We start from the raw sequence: 24414 nt of genomic DNA, 5'->3' as shown, positions 1-24414 counted from the left end.
AGGTTCACGACCAAGACAAATTTCATCTTTAGTTAGAACTGCAGCAATGATGTGATGTAATATAAATTTGCAGTACTCTTAATTTTATGCACATTATTTCCCCGTTCAATTCCTCTTTGTATGCGCGCCCTACGTCGATTGGGTAGGCTCGCCGGCGCGGAAGCCCCTAGCGGCGTTTTGGGGACGGATCCCCATGGGCCTGCCGGGTACGCGTGCTGCCGGACGAGCCACCTTTCTTTTCTGAACGCGGCCACTCGAACTGTCGAGCTTGACTCGAGTCAGAATCGAGAGCGTTGTTGATCGCGGAAGGCTACTCTGCCATTCTCGACGCAGCCGCTTGAGCTGTTGAGCGGACTCGAAACAGGGCAAGGGCATTGCTGATCGTGGGAGAGCCCCCTGGCGTGCAGGTTTCTCATACAAAGGCGTGACATCTCCGGGGGGGGGGAATAACCTCATATAAGAAGGATAGAACAAATAAGGGTTCAGTGCAACTTAGCTTCTGTTTGTAGTCGCTCGAGCGCTGATCTTCCGGCCTCCTTCCCTCTCCAAGAGCCACGAAGAAGAAGGAGTGCTGGGCTGATTGCTAGAGCCGATTCTCACAACTGCGCCCCCTACCTGGCGCGCCAGAGATGTCGGTGGGAACGACACCTATGGGATCACAAGAATCCCTACTATGGTTGGCGGGGCAGGGGGTCATGAGAAGAGCGGATCTAACATGTAGCACACGGTTTGTTTATCCAGTTCGGGCCGCGAGGATGCGTAAAACCCTACTCCTGCTTTGGTGGATTGTATATCTGTGTTCTTGAGCTAGCTATGGGGCGTGAGGAGCTCCAAAAAGCCGAATCCTTCTCCTGGTCGCCTCGGGCCTCCTTTTATAGAAAAGGGGTTGCCACAGTGGCACACAGAAGGTGGAGAGGGTACAATGATGCGAGGTTATCCCTCGCATTACATGACAAGGCGCATTTAATGCGTCTTGCTTAGGTGTCCTTGCTTTATCGGGGATGGGGGAGAGACCTATCTTGTCCGTCGCCGCTCCTTCTTGTGTCGACATGCGCCCTGGCCAGCGACGCATGCGATGACACGTAGGTAGGCAGGCAGCTGAGGTGGCGCAGCGGTGGGTCTTCATGAAGATCTGCATGCCGCCACGCAGGTGCCTGCCCAGCTGGTTGGGTCAGCAGCTGCATGCATGCGATGGTGGAGGTTTAGTCGGCATGGGCCTGATGGTGGCCCTGCAGGTGTCCTCGGTAAGGGCCTTGCCGGGGCCCCGGCAAGGGTCTTTCCGGGGCGCCTGCTGTCTTCCCCGGCAAGGCGCTTGCCGGGGGCCTTGTGGTCTTCCTCAGCTGGGATCCCGCCAAGGGTTGTCGTCTCCTTAGTGTGTATCTGATCTTGAATGTCTTCACAAAGATCTGCATGCCACCACGGGGATATCTCCCGAATCCTTGCCCTTTGGGGGCAGTGGACTCAAGGGTGATTTGCTCCGTAGGCGCGGGATGAGTCGCCGCGGCAAGGGTCTTGCCGGGGCTGCTAGAACTGTCTCCCGGCAAGGATCTTGCCGGGTGAGTCCGCTTCGTCCCCTTTGCTCTTCGTGGTCTTGGCCTTGGCGTCGTAGTTCTCTTGAGCTTCGGTCTTACCCTAGCTCACCTCCCTTGCCTTGCTTGGTGTGGTGGTGCCCGTGGCTCAGACTGCCCATGCACAGTTATAGGGGTACAAAAAGTATACCCCTCTTTTTGTACACCGACACCAATGGTTGAAGAACCACTCAAAATATATCACACTCCTGAAGCTTTTTACTTGGATCATCTTTGATCCCTATGTGCTCATGCTGAAACCCCAACTAGCTTAGTTGAGGGAAAATCTTTAGATGAGCATGCTTGTTATGTGCGACACCGATATCTAAAAAGGGAAACTTTTACTGGATCAAATTCATCATTTGCAGTGCTATGCTTGGAATTTATGTGAAATATATGATTTTACTTGTCGTTCTGAAGACCCTAAGAAGCACCTTCCCTACCAATGTGAGTTTAGTGATAATGGAATCGTATCTTTGTATACTAAGGGTGTTTATAATTACTATTATGTTCAACAAATTGAAGAATTTGTTGCTTTTAAGGGTGCTTATGAAATTGCTTCTTTGATTGGAAAGTATGATGCCACTCTTTACAAATTTGAAATTTTTTCCATACTTAAATATTGTTATGATAATTATGCCTCTAATGCCTATGTTAAACCATATATTGAGGACTCCTCCGCTGTCCAAGAAGAGACTAATATTTTGCAGGAGTCTATGGAAGAAGGAATTGATGAAACTGTGGGCTCATTGGATGAAAAATATGATGAGGAGAGCGAAGAACAAAAGGAGGAAGAGCGGATTAGCTACCCGTGCCCACCTTCTAATGAGATTAACTCTTTAACTCATACATTGTTTAATTTCCCTTCATGCTTACCGAAGGATGATTGTTATGATCCCATTGATTCTTTTGAAATATCCCTTTTTGATGATGCTTGCTATGCTTGTGGCCAAGATGCCAATATGAATGATGCTTATGGAGATGAACTTGCTATAGTTCCTTATGTTAAACATGAAATTGTTGCTATTGCACCCACGCATGATAGTCCTATTATCTTTTTGAATTCTCCCGACTACACTATATCGAAAAGTTTGCCCTTATTAAGGATTATATTGATGGGTTGCGTTTTACTGCTACACATGATGATTTTGATAGATATAATATGCATGTGTTTGCTGCTCCTACTTGCAATTATTATGAGAGAGGAACTATATCTCCACCTCTCTATGTTTCCAATATGATAAAATTGCAAGAAACTGTTTATACTATGCATTGGCCTTTACTATGTGTGCATGAATTGTTCTTTTATGACATGCCGATGCATAGGAAGAGAGTTAGACTTTGTTGTTGCATGATATATGTTACTTTGTGCTCACTACTAAATCACAAATCATTGTTAATTAAAATTGGCTTTGATATACCTTGGGATCCGGGTGGATCCATTACTTGCGCACTATATGCCTAGCTTAATGGCTTTAAAGAAAGCGCTGCCAGGGAGACAACCCGGAAGTTTTAGAGAGTCATTTATTTCTGTTGTGTGCTTTTATAAAGTACAAATCCATTGTATTATAAAAATAATGTGCCAAGATTTGCCTTTAGGATGTTCACATTGCTTGTTGGTTCGTGCGGTGCAAGACAGAAACTTTGGCCGTAGTGCACGATTTTACATTTTTTGCTGGAACGTCAAAAGGATCTGAAACTTTTTGCACTGTCTTTCTATACAAATTCTTTATTTTTCCTATTTTTTCAGAATTTTGGAGTACAGAAGTATGGTGAATGTTCAGATTACTACAGACTGTCCTGTTTAAGATAGATTCTGTTTTTGATGCATAGTTTGCTTGTTTTGATGAAACTATCGATTTCTATCAGTGGATTAAGCCATGGAAAAGTTATATTACAGTAGATACAATGCGAAAACAAAATATGAATTGGTTTGCAACAGTACTTAGAGTAGTGATTTGCTTTATTATACTAACGAATCTTACCGAGCTTTCTGTTGAGTTTTGTGTGTATGAAGTGTTCGAAGATCGAGGAGGTCTCGATGTGAGGAGAAGGAGGATAGGCAAGAGCTCAAGATTGGGGATGCCCAAGGCACCCCAAGTAAATATTCAAGGAGACTCAAGCTTCTAAGCTTGGGGATGCCCCGGAAGGCATCCCATCTTTCTTCAACAAGTATCGGTATGTTTTCGGATTTGTTTCGTTCATGTGATATGTGCAAATCTTGGAGCGTCTTTTGCATTTAGTTTTCACTTTTCTTTTATGCACCATGCTGGTATGAGATAGTCCTTGGTTGATTTATAGAATGCTCATTGCACTTCACTTATATCTTTTGAGTATGGCTTTATAGAATGCTTCATGTGCTTCACTTATATCATTTGAAGTTTGGATTGCCTGTTTCTCTTCACTTAGAAAACCGCCATTTGTAGAATGCTCTTTTGCTTCACTTATATTTGTTAGAGCGTGGGCATATCATTTCTAGAAAGAATTAAACTCTGTTGCTTCACTTATATCTATTTAGAGAGATGACAGGAATTGGTCATTCACATGGTTACTCATAAAATCCTACATAAAACTTGTAGATCACCGAATATGATATGTTTGATTCCTTGCAATAGTTTTGCGATATAAAGATGGTGATATTAGAGTCATGCTAGTGGGAAGTTGTGGATTGTAGAAATACTTGTGTTGAAGTTTGTGATTCCCGTAGCATGCATGTATGGTGAACTGTTATGTAACGAAGTTGGAACATGAGGTATTTATTGATTGTCTTCCTTATGAGTGGCGGTCGGGGACGAGCGATGGTCTTTTCCTACCAATCTATCCCCCTAGGAGCATGCGCGTAGTACTTTGTTTCGATGACTAATAGATTTTTGCAATAAGTATATGAGTTCTTTATGACTAATGTTGAGTCCATGGATTATACGCACTCTCACCCTTCCATCATTGCTAGCCTCTTCGGTACCGTGCATTGCCCTTTCTCACCTTGAGAGTCGGTGCAAACTTCGCCGGTGCATCCAAACCCCGTGATATGATACGCTCTATCACACATAAGCCTCCTTATATCTTCCTCAAAACAGCCACCATACCTACCTATCATGGCATTTCCATAGCCATTCCAAGATATATTACCATGCAACTTCCATCATCATCATCATATACATGACTTGAGCATTTATTGTCATATTGCTTTGCATGATCGTAATATAGCTAGCATGATGTTTTCATAGCTTGTCCGTTTTTTGATGTCATTGCTATGCTAGATCATTGCACATCCCGGTACACCGCCGGAGGCATTCATATAGAGTCATATTTTGTTCTAGTATTGAGTTGTAATATTGAGTTGTAAGTAAATAGAAGTGTGATGATCATCATTATTAGAGCATTGTCCCATGTGAGGAAAGGATGATGGAAGCTATGATTCCATCACAAGTTGGGATGAGTCTCCGGACTTTACAAAAAAATAAAAGAGGCCAAAGAAGCCCACAAAAAAATAAAAGAGGGCAAAGAAGCCCACCAAAAAGAGAAAAAATAAAAAAAAATTAGAGAAAAGAGAGAAGGGACAATGTTACTATCCTTTTACCACACTTGTGCTTCAGAGTAGCAACATGTTCTTCATAGAGAGAGTCTCCTATGTTGTTACTTTCATATACTAGTGGGAATTTTCATTATAGAACTTGGCTTATATATTCCAACGATGGGCTTCCTCAAATGCCCTAGGTCTTCATGAGCAAGCAAGTTGGATGCACACCCACTTAGTTTCCAGTTTGAGCTTTCATACACTTATAGCTCTTAGTGCATCCATTGCATGGCAGTCCCTACTCCTCGCATTGACATCAATTGACGGGCATCTCCATAGCCCGTTGATTAGCCACGTCGATGTGAGACTTTCTCCCTTTTTTGTCTTCTCCACACAACCTCCACCATCATATTATATTCCACCTATAGTGTTATGTCCATGGCTCACGCTCGTGTATTGCGTGAAAGTTGAAAAGGTTTGAGAACGTCAAAAGTATGAAACAATTGCTTGGCTTGTCATCGGGGTTGCGCATGATTTGAATATTTTGCGTGGTGAAAATGGAGCATAGCCAGACCATATGATTTTGTAGGGATAACTTTCTTTGTAAATGTTACTTTGGAAAGACATGATTGCTTTATTAGTATGCTTGATGTATTATTGTCTTAATGTCAAATGATAGACTATAGCTTTGAATCACTCGTGTCAAGATATTCATGCCATGATTAGATTACATGATCAAGATTATGACAGGTAGCATTCCACATCAAAAATTATCTTTTTTATCATTTACCTACTCGAGGACGAGCAGGAATTAAGCTTGGGGATGCTGATACGTCTCCATCGTATCTATAATTTTTGATTGTTCCATGCCAATACTCTACAACTTTTATATACTTTTGGCAACTTTTTATACTATCTTTGGGACTAAGATATTGATCCAGTGCCCAGTGCCAGTTCTTGTTTGTTGCATGTTTTTTGTTTCGCATAATATCCATATCAAACAGAGTCCAAACGGGATAAAAACTGACGGATTTTTTTGGAATATATGCGATTTTTGGGAAGAAGAATTGATACGTCTCCAACGTATCTATATTTTTGATTGTTCCATGCTATTATATATTCTGTTTTGGATGTTTAATGGGCCTTATTATACACTTTTATATTATTTTTGGGACTAACCTACTAACCAAGGCCCAGTGCAAATTGCTGTTTTTTTGCCTATTTCAGTGTTTCGCAGAAAAGGAATATCAAACGGAGTCCAAACGGAATGAAACCTTCAGGAGCGTGATTTTTGGAACAAATGTGATCCAGAGGACTTGGAGTGGACGTCAATAAACAACCGAGGAGGCCACGAGGCAGGGGCGTGCCTACCCCCTGGGCGCGCCCTCCACCCTCGTGGGCCCCTTGTGGCTCCACCGACCTACTTCTTCCTCCTATATATACTCATATACCCTGAAAACATCCAAGAGCACCACAAAACCCTATTTCCACCGCTGCAACCTTCTGTACCCAAGAGATCCCATCTTGGGGCCTTTTCCGGAGCTCCGCCGGAGGGGGCATCGATCACGGAGGGCCTCTACATCAACTCCATGGACCCTCCGATGATGTGTGAGTAGTTTACCTCAGACCTTCGGGTCCATAGCTATTAGCTAGATGGCTTCTTCTCTCTCTCTCTCTCTCTCTCTCTGAATCTCAATACAAAGTTCTCCTCGATCTTCTTAGAGATCTATTCGATGTAACTCTTTTTGCAGTGTGTTTGTCGAGATCCGATGAATTGTGGGTTTATGATCAAGTCTATCTATGAACAATATTTGATTCTTCTCTGAAATCTTTTATGTATGATTGGTTATCTTTGCAAGTCTCTTCGAATTATCAGTTTGGTTTGGCCTACTAGATTGATCTTTCTTGCAATGGGAGAAGTGCTTAGCTTTGGGTTCAATCTTGCGGTGCTCGATCCCAGTGACAAAAAGGTAAATGACACGTATTGTATTGTTGCCATCGAGGATAAAAATATGGGGTTTATATCATATTGCTTGAGTTTATCCCTCTACATCATGTCATATTACCTAATGCATTACTCTGTTCTTATGAACTTAATACTCTAGATGCATGCTGGATAGCGGTTGATGTGTGGAGTAATAGTAGTAGATGCAGGCAGGAGTCGGTCTACTTGTCACGGACGTGATGCCTATATACATGAGCATGCCTAGTGAGGGAGTCCTGGATTAGGGGGTGTCCGGATGGCCGGACTATACCTTCAGCCAGACTCCTAGACTATGAAGATACAAGATTGAAGACTTCGTCCCGTGTCCGGAAGGGACTTTCCTTGGCATGGAAGGCAAGCTTGGCGATACGGATATGTAGATCTCTTACCATTGTAACCGACTTTGTGTAACCCTAACCCTCTCCGGTGTCTATATAAACCGGAGGGTTTTAGTTTGTAGGACAACATAAAGAACAACAATCATACCATAGGCTAGCTTCTAGGGTTTAGCCTCTCCGATCTCGTGGTAGATCTACTCTTGGACTACCCATATCATCAATATTAATCAAGCAGGACATAGGGTTTTACCTCCATCAAGAGGGCCCGAACCTGGGTAAAACTTCGTATCCCTTGCCTCCTGTTACCATCCGGCCTAGACGCACAGTTCGGGACCCCCTACCCGAGATCCGCCGGTTTTGACACCGACATTGGTGCTTTCATTGAGAGTTCCTCTATGTTGTCGCCGTCAGGCTTGATGGCTCCTACTATCATCGATAGTGATGCGGTCCAGGGTGAAACTTGTCTCCCCGGACAGATCTCTGTCTTCGGCGGCTTTGCACTGCGGGCCAATTCACTTGGCCATCTGGAGCAGATCGAAAGCTATGCCCCTGGCCGTCAGGTCAGATTTGGAAGTTTGAACTACACGGCTGACGTCCGCGGGGACTTGATCCTCGACGGATTCGAGCCACTGCCGAGCGCGCCGCACTGTCACGACGAGCATGATCTAGCTCTGCCGCCGAACTATGCCCTGGAGGCCGCACCCGCATCGGCTTTGACCCTTAATTCGGAGCCAACTACGCCGATCGAGGATGGGTGGTTGGACGCCGCCTCGGGGGCTGCGACCCCAACGGCGATCGAGCCGAACACCAGCCCCGTACTCCGCGAGACTCGTGACTCCAAGGAGCCAGACTCCCTGCCGGACTCCGAACCTTCCGCGCCCCTGCCGATCGAATCCGATTGGGCGCCGATCATGGAGTTTACCGCCGCGGACATCTTTTAGCACTCGCCCTTCGGCAATATTATGAAATCACTAAAGTCTCTCTCTTTGTCAAGAGAGCCCTGCCCGGATCATGGCCAGCAGGATTGGGATGCGGAAGACGAAGAAATTCGACGCCCACCCACCACCCACTTTGTAGCCACTGTCGACGATTTAACCGACATGCTCGACTTCGACTCTGAAAGCATCGACGGTATGGACGACGATGCGGGAGGCGAAGAAGAACCACCACCCACAGGGCGCTGGACGCCCACCTCATCATATGACGTATACATGGTTGACGCACCAAAAGATGACAACGAGGAGCGGAAGGACGCACCGAAGGTTTGTTCCCTCGAGAAGCAGTCAAAGCGGCGACGCAAGCGCCGCCCCAAATCCCGCCTCGACAAAAATAATGATCACACAGACCCAGCGCTGGAGCAGGGCGAACTGCCGCCGGACAACGGCAATCCAGATAATCAAACCGAACAAACAAATTCTATCAAGGATAATAGTCCGGACGACATAACGCCGGACAGGCACCCGGAGCAGCAGAATGCCCGTAAAAGGCTTGTTGTCACCGCGAGGAGTCTTAAAAAGCAGAAGCAAAGGCTCAAGGCTGCGCAAGACACACTCCAAATCAGATGGAGTAAAATACTCAACACAGCAGCGAGGTACGGCGACAATCGCCTCTCCAAGAGATACCCAAAGCGGAAGCTGCTACCCGAATTCGATGAGGAGGCCTCAGACCCCCCACAACCAAACATCAAAGCAGCCACCTGGCCGGATAGACGACCCCTCTACCAACACAGAGCGGCATACAACGCCACTCACAATACAACACGCGACCCATGCGAGGGCTCGCACCCAAAGGACGACGCAACAAGATCCATCTATGGACCACGCAAGCGCGCCCCAGCATATAATGCAACAGAACAAACATCCGAACAACGCGGTACACCCAGCTACAGGGGTGCCGCACACCCCCTATGTTTCACTGATGAGGTGCTGGACCATGAATTTCCAGAGGGATTCAAACCCGTAAACATAGAGACATACGACGGAACAACAGACCTTGGGGTCTGGATTGAGGACTACATCCTTCATATCCATATGGCTCGAGGAGATGATCTCCACGCCATCAAGTACTTACCCCTCAAGATCAAAGGGCCAGCTCGTCACCGGCTTAAAGGCCTCCTCAAAAGCTCCATTGGAAGTTGGGAAGAGCTCGAAGACGCCTTTCGGGCAAATTTTCAAGGGACTTGTGTCCGACCTCCGGATGCGGACGATTTGAGTCATATAACTCAACAGCCCGGAGAGTCAACCCGAAAGCTTTGGAATAGGTTTCTTACTAAAAAGAACCAGATTGCGACTATCCGGACGCCGAAGCCTTGGCAGCTTTTAAGCATAGCGTCCGTGACGAATGGCTCGCCAGACACCTCGGCCAAAATAAGCCGAGAACGATGGCCGCATGAACAAGCCTCATGACCCGCTTTTGCGCAGGTGAGGACAGCTGGCTAGCCAGATGCAGCACCAGCGACCCCAGTACATCTGAAGTTAGAGATGGAAATGGGAAACCACGGTGCAACAGCAATAACAAACGCTGGAATAAAGAAGACAACATGAAGGGCACGACAGTAAACGCCGGATTCAAAAGCTCTCGGCCAGGTCAGCAAAAGCCGCCCTCTAAAGGCACCAGGGATGAACTGTCCAGCCTCAACAAAATTTTGGACCAAGTATGTCAGATCCATAGTACCCCTGGTAAACCTGCTAATCATACCCACAGAGAATGTTGGGTATTCAAGCAGTCCGGCAAGCTCAACACCGTACACAAGGGGGAGGATACACCAAGTGAAGACGAGGACGAGCCTCACAAGCAAGACACTGGGGAACAAAAGAAATTTCCACCAGAAGTCAAAACAGTAAACATGTTACACGTGATCAAGGGAAAAAACAACGCGGCACTCCCAGGAAAATATACCCAAGTGCCTGTCACCGCGAAGTCCTGCCACTGGTCGTCTCAACCGATCACTTTCGACCATCGCGATTACGCAGCAAGTATCCGACGCGCAGGATGGGCTGCCCTGGTATTAGACCCAGTAATTGGCGGATATCACTTCACACGAGTCTTGATGGACAGTGGAGCAATCTAAACCTAATATATCAGGATACAATCCGCGGGATGGGGTTAGACCCAACAAAAATTCGCCATAGCAATACTACCTTTAAAGGAGTAACGCCAGGCCCAGGGGCTCGTTGTACGGGCTCCCTCCTACTACAAGTTATATTCGGCTCCCCCGATAACTTCCGTCGCGAGCATTTAACCTTCCACATCGCTCCGTTCCAAAGTGGCTATCAAGCACTGCTCGGACGCGAAGCTTTCGCTCGCTTTAATGCAATACCACACTACGCCTCCCTCACACTCAAGATGCCCGGTCCACGTGGCATCATTTCAGTGAACGGAAATATCAAGCGATCTCTGTGCGCCGAAAAGAGTGTGGCTGCCTTGGCAGCCGCACACTAAAGGCGCCCGGACCAGCGAAAGCATCCAATAGGTCGTCAAGACCTCAGACACAACTAATCAAGTCCGGCGCCGCTATTTATACCGAATAAACAGTCACACCCCTATTTGTCAATACAAGGGGCTCAATGCGCGCAGACAAGTGGCAATATTTTTCTCATCTTGAATTATACATGGTTTCTTTAAAAACTATCTTTTTGCATGACAACTTTTTCACCTAAATTCCTCTCTTTTACAGACGATCATCGTGCTACACCCGTCCAGGATACGGCACAACGGAGACACAGGCGCAGACGTGCAGCAGGGACCCGCTCCAAGGATTCTTTTTAGATTAAGACCCTGCGTAAACCTTTTTTACTGTCTCTTGTTGATACATATCCACCGTTGAGAAGGATGCTGACGTCTTGGCATGTGGCCACGCTAGAACAATGCACGTACCTGGACACAAGGGGCTTCTTACAAAGGCCATTATTTAGGCCCGGTTTATACCACAAAGACCGAATACCTTAGGGAGTGTTCGGCATCGCGAGTTTGGCTCTATATGCATCAGCTCCGAATCATTGTCTTCGGTCAAATGTTGGGTTTGCCCGGCTCCTGTGTTTTGGTGCCTTATGTTCCGCTTTACCGGCTAAGGTAGCACCAGGAGAACTACTGCGATTGTGCCCTGGTTCATCCGGACGAGCACCTCAGTAGAGAAATCCGAAAAGTGACTATCATGATATAGCGTGAGACTGGTCAACCACTCGATGACCTGTTGGAATGTTAGAATTCCTCTGCCTTAATGAAGGGCCATTTTCTGGCCAGGCATGTACGCACCCCGGGATCGGGAGAGTGCAGAGCCACCAGGGGCTATCTAGTAGCCCCACTGTCAAACTCCTATGGCTAAGTGAAAGTGCTAAAGCATTATAGTCCGGTTGCCTTGCTCGCTCCGCTATCACCTCCTTAATAGGACCAAGACGTTGGGTTAAGTGTGAACGCGTGTTTTTTGCGAGCACCTCCGCATCATATGCGTGGGGGTTGAAGCCGACGGCTGCAATCTTTCAGGTTATACACATGTATACATAAACGGCTGCCCAGGAGGCATCATATTACTTTCAGGCAAAAGTATAAAAATAGCCTTATAAAAATTTATAAAAGCATTTCGCTTACAATGAGATTACATATCACTCAAACATAATATTTTTTGAGCACTGGGTCTCTATCAAACGGGTACCCTCAAGAACTTCTTCAAAGTAGTGCTCAGCAGCCATTCGGCCTATGGCCGAATCCCGCGCTGCAACAGCGGTAGCATCCATCTCCGCCCAGTATGCTTAACACGGGCAAAGGCCATCCATGAGCCCTCTATGCACGCCGACCTCTTCATCGCATTAATGCGCGGCACCACGTCAAGGAACTGCTGCACCAAGCTGAAATAGTTGTTCGGTTTTGGCCTTTCCGGCCATAGCTGATCCACAACAGACCTCATGGCGAGTCCGGACAACCTATTCAGTTCGGCCCATTCGGCTAATTGGTCAGTCAATGAAAGCGGACGCTCGGGAGAATGGAATTGTCTCCAAAACAGCTAGTCCACTTCACGGTCCGTCTGACCCTGGAGGTACTTGGCTGCATCGGTAGCGCTCGCCGCCAAATCCATATACACATCCTCCGAACTCCACAGCTGATCCAGGGGGGCATACCGTGGATCTCCGAACTTCCTCCGCAACATAAAGGATTTCCCAGCTACAATATCCCCGGCTTCCCGCAGCTCCTCCTTCTTCGCCCTCATAGCAGAGCGGATGTCTCTTTTCATCGCAGCAGCCTTCTCAAGGTCCAATGCCTTCGCTAGGGTTTCCTTTTCAAGAACCCAGCAATGGTCGGCGGCGGCTTTTAATTCTATGGCCATCTAGTCCATCTTATCTCGGCTCTCGCCATGCGCAGCCTCCTCGGCTTTCAACTCTTCGGCCGCCTTCAAAGCAGCCGCATTACCAAACCTCGCTTGTTCCTTGGCTCGGGCAAGTTCTGCCCGCAAGGCTTCAACAGTGGCAGCTCCATCAGCAGTCACAACATATTAAAGATACTGGCATCATGCTGCTCTTACTATGTGGCGTTTACCAGATAATGACACTTATCCTGTGCCTCGTCAAGGCTTTTGTTAACAAGCTCGATGTCGGCGTCTGCCGCATCCAACTACCATTTTAAATGGGCAAACTCGCTAGTCCGGCTAGCCACCGGAGCTTCCATCACCTGCACATAGAGGTAGTATGGTTATTATCTGGGAACATGATCCTCTGTTCGTCGTCGTTTCCGACGACAACCAGAGTCTCAGGGGCTACTATCTACACAGGGCACACCTAGCATGTGCAGGACTATCATACATTATTTTACGTACCTCAAAGCCTGTCATTAGACTCATAATAGCTTCATGCAATCCGCTTTCGGCGGACGATATTCTCTCCATCACCGTATTCTACAGCATACGGTGTTCATCTGAGATGGCCGCTCGCCCCACCAACTCCCTCAGAACATCCGATCGCACACGGACGGTGCCGGACTCTTTTGTCTGCTCTCTTCGGGAGCCGGACACTGGGAGCTTCGGGGGTCAATGGGATTATCTTCTGGCCTCACCGGACTCGGAGAGGCCCTCCGCGACGACACTTCGGGGTCACCCGCTTCCGGAGCCGAGGAGTCCGGAGGAGGCGTTTCGCTCTCCATCATCTCTGGAAGAAGATCCCCCGAAGACGAGCTCATTTGAGAGGGGCTAAGGCCCGAACTGCAAAGATATATGCGGTGGTTATTTTCTCAGAAGAAAAAGATGGCATACCTGTACTATTAAAGTATTTCGGGTCACTTACGACTCGCTGGAGAATTGATCCCCCCGCGGACCTTGTGCGGCAAAAGCACCCCCCAAGGTAGGACCCTCTGTGGGGGACTTCTTCTCCCGTTTGGAAGCTTCGACTTCCGAATCCCCGGGCGCAGTCCTTTTCCTCCTCCGGTCGTCTTCCTTCATGGAGATGCTCGCTCCCTCGGTTAGAATGGGCAGCGTTGGGGGCCCGCGCCCGCCCGTATTATCCTCCCCAGTATCTTCCTTCAAGGGCTCTGGGCAAGGTGCGACCTGGAGCATCTTTTCCAATACCGGATTGTCCAAACCCTCAGGGAGGGGGGCCGAACACCGAATCAACTTCGCCTTTGTTAGCCAGTCCTGGTCAAAAAGCGAACTCTCAAAAATAACTTCATAACAAATGAGAGATAGTATGTTCGGCTGGAAGATTCCTTACCTGTTCGGTGGCGTGGTTATTGCTCAGGCCCACGTCCTCGGTGATTTCCAGACACTCTACCTGAGGTCCAAAGAATGACTTGTACATATCCTCGTGCGTCAGGCCGAGGAAATTTTGAATGACACACGGTCCCTCGGGATTGAACTCCCACAAGCGAAGGGGCCGGCGTTTGCAAGGCTGGACTTGACGAACCAGCATAACTTGTATTACCGCAACCAAACTAAAATCTCCATTGAAGAGATCTCGAATGCGGCTTTGCAGTATAGGCACGTCCTTGGCTGGACACCAGCTCAGACCTCTGCTGATCCATGACATCAGTGGTGGTGGAGGGCCCGAGCGGAAAACAGTGGTGGCCGCCCACTTCGCACTTCTAGGAGCCGTGATGTAGAACCACTCCTGTTGCCACAATTCAAACACCTCTGGAATGGAACCTTTGGGCCATGGAGCTCCCGTCATCTTGCATATTGAGGCACCTCCGCACGCTGCATGTTGCTCCTCGATCATCTTCGGCTTTACTTTAAAGGTCTTGAGCCATAGGCCAAAGTGAGGGGTAACCCAGAGGAAGGCCTCACACACGACAATAAATGTCGTGATATGAAGAAAGGAGTCCGGAGCTAGATCATGGAAATCTAGCCCGTAATAAAACATCAAACCCCTGACGAAAGGATCCAGAGCAAGGCCTAGACCTCGGAGGAAGTGGGAGACGAACACGACGTTCTCATTGGGTTCGGGGGAGGGGACGGCCTGCCCTCGGGCAGGCAGCCGATGCGAAACCTCGGCGGTTAGATATCTGGCCTCCCTCAACTTTTTGATGTCTTCTTCCGTGACGGAGGAAGGCATCCATCGGCCTTGAAGGCTAGATCCAGACATGAATGAAGGTTCGGAGCACCTGACCTGAACTTTGGGTGTTTGAGCTTGAGGTGGGGGAGGATTCGATTGAGAACGGGAGGGAAAAAATAAAAGCCTTGTCCCTTTATAAAGAGGGTGAATATCAAGCGTCCTCTCCGTGGCCGTTTGGACTTGCCTATAGTCTAGGAGTCCTAGAAGCGGTTGGGTTACCCACGCCCGTATTGATGAGAATCCCAGAATAAGGGGACACGATCTCTGCTTTAACAAGACGTGCCAAGGAAACCGCCTCGCATGACGCGCTGAGGTGGGATAATAAAATGATTCGAATAAAGGCTTGGCCGTGGTGCGATGTCACACTACGGAATACGTCAGCAGATTAGATTTGTGTAAATATTATTCTCTCTATGGCAATATGTGGAAACTTATTTTGCAGAGCCGGACACTATCTTTGTGTTCAAAATCTTCTATGAAGTACTTGGAGGAGGAACCCGCCTTGCAATGCCGAAGACAATCTGCACGCCGGACTCGTCGTCATTGAAGCCTGGTTCAGGGGCTACTGAGGGAGTCTTGGATTAGGGGGTGTCCGGATGGCCGGACTATACCTTCAGCCGGACTCCTGGACTATGAAGATACAAGTTTGAAGACTTCGTCCCGTGTCTGGAAGGGACTTTCCTTGGCGTGGAAGGCAAGCTTGGCGATACAGATATGTAGATCTCCTACCATTGTAACTGACTTTGTGTAACCCTAACCCTCTCTGGTGTCTATATAAACTGGAGGGTTTTAGTCCGTAGGACAACATACAGAACAACAATCATACCATAGGCTAGCTTCTAGGGTTTAGCCTCTCCGATCTCGTGGTAGATCTACTCTTGTACTACCCATATCATCAATATTAATCAAGCAGGATGTAGGGTTTTACCTCCATCAAGAGGGCCCGAACCTGGGTAAAACTTCGTGTCCCTTGCCTCCTGTTACCATCCGGCCTAGACGCATAGTTCGGGACCCCCTACCCGAGATCCGCCGGTTTTGACACCGACAATCCTCTCTCCACCAAGTGGACAACCAGTACACATGTCAAATTACCACGTGGCTGCCTTTTCGTACAGAAATGAGCTCCACTGTGTACCCGCGTGGGTGTGGTTGGGAAAGAGACGTGAGTACGTGCGCCATGTGTGCACCCCTTCTCTTCGTGCACGTCCCCCACCTACGTGGGTGTGTGAGAGAGATACAAACCTAAGCAAATGGCTTGTGCAGAATAACTACTCTTCGTAAGCCATTGTAGGAGTGGACAAAATGGTGAAGGAGGAGATAGGGGAGCGACAGAGGTGTGCGATTCTTGGCCGGTGTTTGGCCTCGTTTTAATAGGAGATTAAATAGAACATGGACGGGAGGAGCTCGGCCGGCGTTGCGTTTAATGACGGCCCGGTCATGAACGGACATGTGTACAGAGTTGGTTTCTCGGCTTCCACACGGGCGGGTTTCATGGAGGCGTTTGAATGCGCCAAGGAGGCGTGTTCAGTCGGGCGTGCAGCGAGTGGCGCCCTCGACTCTGATGTAGGACACCGCGCCATTCTTCCACTGACGTGTGGGCTCTTTGGGTACATGGCCTGCATATCAGTGACCCAACGCAGGTAGCGCACAGCAGAGGAACCTTTGGTGGGCCAGGGCGGTCAGAAGCGGGCATTTCATAAACCGATGATTTTTCATTGATTGTGACATCATCCTTTTCATGTAGATAAGCCTACTATGTTGATAGCCCGTTCGATACGTTGTGATTCATAAAGACCGCTGCAAACATCAATGTTCTGCTTATCACAGATAAGATTGATTAATACCAGTAACAGTCCATGTCCTTAACAAAGGGTGCATGCACGTATAGGTTGAGTGTGTGTCTTGCTTCATGTGTTGTGTGCATGCAGGTGTGCGAGTGTTGCGTGCGTGCAAGGGTACATTTCAGTATTGCATGCACGTGTGCATATGTGTGTGTGTTCGTGAGTGCATATGTACGTGTCAGTGTTGCACGCCTGCATGCGTGTGTGTGTTCGTTATGTGTACGTGTCAGTGTTGCACGCCTGCTTGCGTGCGTGTCTTGCGTGCGTGCATGTGTATGTGCGGGGTGAGGCTACACGTCAGTCGACTGACTTTTTCATCTCTGGTCATTTGATTTTCCAGCCGTTGGACACGAAATCAAGGGCCTGTAGTTTATCATCAAACTCCACCCTCCTGAGCCGCCAGCCACCATCGGCCGAACCGCCGGCCCCCGCTGCCCGCGGCCGGCCCGTGCCGCGACACCGCCCCGCCCGCCCGAAACCACTCCCCACTGCCGGTCCGCCGCTGCACCGGCCATCCCTCTACGCCCCCACCCCCTCGCGCCGAGCTTTTTCTCCGACGATCCCCACCCCACCGCCCAATCAACGCGCCCCCCACCACCAGCGACTACCAACCAGAGTTCTCACGACTTCGAGTACCCACCGACGACTAATTTATTACCATTTATGTCCTTCATATACGCGCTGACGGGTGGGCCCTATGGTAATGTGCGCTGCTGAATGTGGACCGTTTGACTGGTCAATTGATTGTGTCATCAACAAATTATGGAGCTGTATGGTGAGCCAGTGATCGTATGATCACCCTAAAATGTATTTTATTAACACAGTATAGACTCAAACTACCATTTCTTTCTTTCATATACGGGCTGACAGGTGGGCGCCATGGTTACGCGCCCTGATGGTGCAACACTAGTTGCGCCATGTGGAACGTTTGACCGGTCAATTGATTGTGTCATCAACTAAATACGGAGTTGTACGGGTGAGCCAGTGACCGTATAATCATGAGATGCAAGGGCTCATATATACGCGCAAGCACTCACCGCTATAAGCGCACACACGCACACCCTACCCCTATGAGCACCTTCGAGAGAGTGAGCCAACATATGATCTTGAGATTTTACGAAATCACCATAGGTGCCTCGTAGTTGAGTGGAACGTCTCCTCCCACTGAACGCACATCATCGGAAAATACTGAAATTAACCCAGGATAAATGCGAGCACCGGGACTTTAACCCTGGTGGGCTCGAGAAACCACTGTCCTCCTAACCATCCAACCACAAGTTGGTTAGCACGACATAATGTATGTGGTGATCGTGATGAGCTTATTCTGGAGTCCAGTGACCATATCGTGCTTTCGCTTCAAATACAATGACCGTAAGTGTCGTCAACAAAATACGGAGCACGCATCAAATGTAAAGTCCGTCAGTGTCATCAAGAAAATACGGAGACGTATCGTGAGCTAGATATCATATGATCACCACGAGAATGTATACGGTGACCGTAATGAGCATATTCTGAACTCCAGTGACCGTATAGTGCTTTAGCTTGAAATACAGTGACCGTCATGCGTGAATGTGTCGTGGGCATGCATACTTTTAGAGGGCCGAGAGATAGTTTGTGTGCGTACGTGAAAGTGGTGTAGAAAGAGGGGAATGTCCGGTGGAGACAAGGAGATATATGACCTTCGTTTCTCTTTCTCCTAAAATAATATTTTAGGAGAATATATAAACATTCACAATGCAAAACAAATATTTTTGGATGCACCATGCAATTAACTTTCATGTATAACATTGTACTATTGTATATGCTTATTTTCTTAGTGGCCGATTGCGTGTGTGGTGTGGTGGGCACATCATTTCTAGTTGTGGTGGGTCAACATGAGGACTCATGGGTCGGTTCCATCCTACGCCACATAGGTTTGATCGAGATGCGTTTTACGAAGACCCATGTGGAGGACTCGGCGTACAACACGAAGCTAGCTACCATAGTCGTAGAGGACTCTATCCCCACTGGTGATAAGCCGACTATATATGATTTGCAACCCTAGGCCCCCAGTATGTTATAGAAGCTTGGGGGCTAGTTCGTCGATAGTATACACACACGCACAATATCTGGTATTCACATGTACTTTGTACACACCCCTATCACTAATATACAGTACCAGGAGTAGGCTTTTTCCTCAACTGCAAGGGTCCGAACTAGGGAAAAACTTTGCCTCGTATTACCATCCAGCCTAACAGTCAGGGATATCCTACCGAATGACATGATGGAATCATATCTGCCAACTACTAAGAGAGAGGTGTGTCTGGGGGGGGGGGTAATGTGTGCGAGAGAGGCCTAAAGATAATGTGCATGCGGGAGACACGTAGGCACATATATATATATATATGCGTATAGAGGGCTAGTAGAGACCGTGCGTGTGTGTATATGCATGTGAGAGAAATAGTGTTTTCCAACTGAGATTAGTGAAAAGAGTGGTACATAGTAGTCAGAAAGAGAGAGAGAGAGAGAGAGAGAGAGAGATACAGAGAGAGCATGTGCGTGAGACTCCCCGACACCCCAAGAGAGATTGTGAGCATGTGTGAAAGAGAAATGCCGATGCATATAAAGTGTGTGCACTTATGCGGTAGATAGAGAGATATGTAGCGCGTTTGTGAGAACGGGCCGAGGCATAGTGCATCTATGTGTAAAAGGCGGTTCTACGCATTAAATTAAAATATAAATGGCATTATTATTTTTGGATGAGATCATGAATTTTGCAAATTGCGTATGGACGAAAATTGGTCTATCAGACACCCATACTCTATTGAATTCTAGCATGTGCATGTGTTTATTTTATATTATCGATCCATCGAGTGAGAGCGGTTTGAAATACAGGCAATGGATGCTTTTGCAATTCATATATAAACATTAATTAATGCACTCCATGTTGTTAGTATGAAACACTTTATACATTTGTCACTTGCATGGATACATTCCAAATTGCTAGCTACGAAATAGAATACATGTCGAATTCAACATAAAGAGGGTTTCGAAGATTCGAATTCATAGGAAGTGCATTCATCTATTTGAACCTGAGATAATGGCATTCGTAAATCAGATGTAAAAGGGGGCATCAATCTTTGTTGTGCATTTGAACATGCTATATATATATTCATATGCATGTCTAACTTTTTTTTGCAACCAAGGAGATTATATCTGGAACCATGCATGAACTAAGGTAAGTTGCATGTTTTTAATATATACTCGTGTACAATGTATATTCAAATGTACCACCTCCATTCCAAAATAATCGTAGCTTTAGGATTTTCAAGAGTAAAGATTTGTGAAGTTTGACAAATCCTGAATGTTCAATTCAAGAGAACCGAAAACGTTAATGCTTCTGCTCCCAAATATTGAACGAAGTGCCAAATAGGCCTCTGGTCACCCGAAACCGCGCGAGACTAATGTTTGGTGGTAGGAAATTACTGTCCTGACTCTGGCCCGTGTAGCCTATCGGCCCGATGTCCAAAGGTCTAAACCGGGATAGGTTTGTAACTTCACCAAGACGCCAGTCTCAACCGCCTCTGAGAGGCATTCATACGCCGTGGGTGCCTAAACACCCATGCGCTCGGCCGAAATCTATCCCGCCCACATTTGGGACACCTGAGATTACTGTCCTACCCCCAACCCGCAATATGTCCGCAACCTGAGATTACTTTCCCCAAATTTCAAACAAGCGCATCCCAAACCGAAACATTGTTCCCCCTTAAGTTGCCCGCCTCCCTCTGTTTCCCCATTCATACTCCGTGGGCGCCAAAACACCCTCTCCACCAGCCATGAAACCCCAGCCTCCTCCGTCCTCCACCCCATAGCGCCCAATCTACCGCCGCCCTCCTCCATCATGCCGGAGTCGGTACCCCGACGTCATCGTCCAACACAACCGCAACTGCAACGCCCTCAAGGACTTAGCAGCTGAAGCCGAGGTAGAGCTGCCTCCACGACACCGACGCCGACGTGCGTCGTACCAGAACTACTCCGACCACGCCGTCCTACGCCTCACTGCTACCGCTCCATTGTCGCAACCTTCCACCACACCGGAGATGTTCCCGCTACGCCGTCGTTCGCCGCCTCGGATCTGCTTCCCCGCCGCCGACAGACGGCCACCGCACCACACTCAACAACTTGGCCATGGGTTCGTCCAAGGCTACATCATCCTCCACAACTTCTCATTTCAAGCGAACCACAAGAAGATCATTGGAAAAATAGAAGGAGGAAACAACACTGCCAGCAGAAAGAGGTACTCCACTTCCCTTATTCGTGCAAACCTTACGTCTCTGCTCACACCGTATTCATCCCATGAAAGAAACTAGTTGAGCGCTTCTTGCTGCATCTTCTTCGTAATACTAAATGCACAAGGTTTCCTCCCTTTACTATTTCACCTTTGCTAGAGGTCAATAGACCGCGTGGATTTCAATTCAGGGTCAATCGAACCGCAATTAAAATAAGCAGCACCTGCTTAGGCACGCGGAGCACCTAGTCCGCATGTTCGCCGGGGAAGCGGCGCATCGGTGTCTATCATAGGGGTGTGGGGTGCAGGAGCTGCTTGCGCCCGATCTGGAGGTCGGCGGGGCTTGAATGGATGGCCGGGGGGCAGTGCCAAGCACGGCGGTGCGGTGAGGTCGAGAGGAGGGCGCAGGCAGGGGACTAGGCCGGTGGTCACTGTCGTTTCGAGGAAGATCGTCAACACTGACTAGCTCGAGGTAGATGAAGGCGATCTGCCCGTTCTTTGTACATTCGACGGTGCAGAAAAAATGGACTGACCTATTTGTTTTCAGTCGAATGTTATTTTCATAGAATCATGTAGTAATTTAGTGTGTCATGCATGTTGTAGAGCTATCATATGTCTCCCGTCATTTATTTCTCACTGACCTGCTATCTGATACCTCTACACTGTACTAATTGTGCACACACTTCACCCATACTCACACTATTATTTTTTTATGCACGGGTATTTCAGACTCTGACGCAGTGTTGATGAATGCTGAAAACAAAAGACAGAAGTCGCTCTAGTGTAATTCGAAGATAAGCACTAAGCTTTTCAGCGCTCTAAAGGATGCAGTGTCAGCAGTTGGAGACAGTAAACGTAGCTCTGCAGTTGATGATCTCAATTGCCACACACAACCATCCCAGGTGCTTGCTTTAACTTCGCGCTGTCAAATGTGGTTGCATGTTGCATATGGTGTCTAGCTTGTATTGCTTCCAATTTGGTTAAATTGCATCTGCTTACTTTACACATTATACCTTTGATAATGACATGCCTGCCTGTTTTTGATACATACTACATATGTCTATTAACCATGTTCATACATCAAACTAATGCTCTTTTGTCTCCCTCGTCAATCACTTATGATGAGACAATCACCCGAGTGGGTTACTGTGAGACACCATACTCGTTTAAAGAGTGCAATGTCATCCTCCCCACATGATTCTCAAGAAAAGCAAGGCTAAATGAATATAGTCAACGTAGCTCTCTAGTTCATGACCACAATTCCCCCACACCACCATCACAGGTGCTTGCTCTAACTTCGCAGTGTGATATGTGGTTGCATGTTGCATACGGTGTCTAGCTTGTAATGCTTCTAATTAGGGTAAATTGCATCTGCTTAGTTTACACATTATACCTGTGAATATGACATGCCTTCCTATTTTTGGTACACACTATATCTATGTGTTAACCTTGTTCTTACATGAAACTACCTCTCTTCTGTATCCTGCATCAATCACTTATGATGAGTCACCTTTATTCGTTGCATATTGCATATTATTTCTAGCCTGTTGCCATGTATTGCTTCTAATTTGGTCAAATACATTTGTTAGGGCACCCTTTTAATTTCGTAGAGTGATATTGGTTTCATCTTTCATATGGTTTCTAGCTTGCATTGATTCTAACAAGTTCAAGCACATTGTGCTTAGTTTACACTTTATACATCATACATGCCAATATGTCACGCCATCCTGTTATTCATACATATTCCATCCTCCTATCATGCGGCTGCCTTACATGAAAGTAGTGTTCGTCAGTATCATGCATCAATGAGTTCTGAAGAGCAAATTTTATTCCTTTTTCTTGTGGGTTTGACTTGACAAGGCAAAATCAAGAAAGAGGAAGGAAAAGAGTAAGGAAGGCGATGATGGTGGTCCTCTGCAGCAACGTAAACGGAGCATCTGTACCGATTCTCCTTGTACTGATAGTGCATTACAAGGTCCAAGTCTCCGCTCCCCTACTCCACCATCCAAGGTGCTTGCTCTAACTTGGCAGTGTGATATCTGGTTGCATGTTTCATATGGTGTCTAGCTTGTATTGCTCCTAATTAGTGTAAACTGCATCCGCTTAGCTTAAACATGATACGTGTGAATATGACACGCTTTTCTGTTTTTGGTACATACTATATCTGTCTATCGCACCCTGTTCTTACATGAAACTACTCTTCTTGTGTATCCTGCATCAGTCACTTATGATGGAACACCTTTAAGTTGGCAGTGTGATATTGGTTTGCGTCTTGAATATGATTTCTAGCATGTATTGCTTCTAGTTTGATGAACGCCACCTATGAAGAGACCGTTTTAACTTGGCAGAGTGATATTGATTGCACCTTTCATATGGTGTCTAGTTTGCAGTGCTTCTAATTTGTTGAAGTGCCTTCTGCTTAGTTACCACATCATAGGTATGAATATGTCAAGCCGTCCATTTTTTCGTACATATTCCATCCTCGTATCATGACTTTGCCTTTCATCAGAGTAGTGTTCGTCAGTATCATGCATCAGTGAGATCTGAAGAGCAAATTTTATTCCTTTTTCTTGTGGGTTTGACTTGACAAGGCAAAATCAAGAAAGAGGAAGGAAGGCGATGATGGTGGTCCTCTGCACCAACGTAAACGGAGCATCTGTACCGATTCTCCATGTACTGATAGTGCATTACAAGGTCCAAGTCTCCGCTCCCCTACTCCACCATCCAAGGTGCTTGCTCTAACTTGGCAGTGTGATGTCTGGTTGCATGTTGCATATGGTGTCTAGCTTGTATTGCTCCTAATTAGTGTAAACTGCATCTGCTTAGCTTACACATGATACGTGTGAATATGACACGCTTTCCTGTTTTTGGTACATACTATATCTGTCTACCGCACCATGTTCTTACATGAAACTACTCTTCTTGTGTATCCTGCATCAGTCACTTATGATGGAACACCTTTAAGTTGGCAGTGTGATATTGGTTTGCGTCTTGAATATGATTTCTAGCATGTATTGCTTCTAGTTTGATGAACGCCACCTATGACGAGACCGTTTTAACTTGGCAGAGTGATATTGATTGCACCTTTCATATGGTGTCTAGTTTGCAGTGCTTCTAATTTGTTGAAGTGCCTTCTGCTTAGTTACCACATCATAGGTATGAATATGTCAAGCCGTCCATTTTTTCGTACATATTCCATCCTCGTATCATGACTTTGCCTTTCATCAGAGTAGTGTTCGTCAGTATCATGCATCAGTGAGATCTGAAGAGCAAATTTTATTCCTTTTTCTTGTGGGTTTGACCTCACAATGCAAAATCAATATAGCTGAAGGAAATTGGCAAGGCATTGGATGATGGTGGTCCTTCC

The sequence above is a fragment of the Triticum urartu genome, chromosome 4 (assembly GCF_003073215.2).
Source record: "Triticum urartu cultivar G1812 chromosome 4, Tu2.1, whole genome shotgun sequence".
In the NCBI taxonomy this organism is placed as follows: Eukaryota; Viridiplantae; Streptophyta; class Magnoliopsida; order Poales; family Poaceae; genus Triticum; species Triticum urartu.
This window is presented reverse-complemented; position numbering follows the sequence as displayed.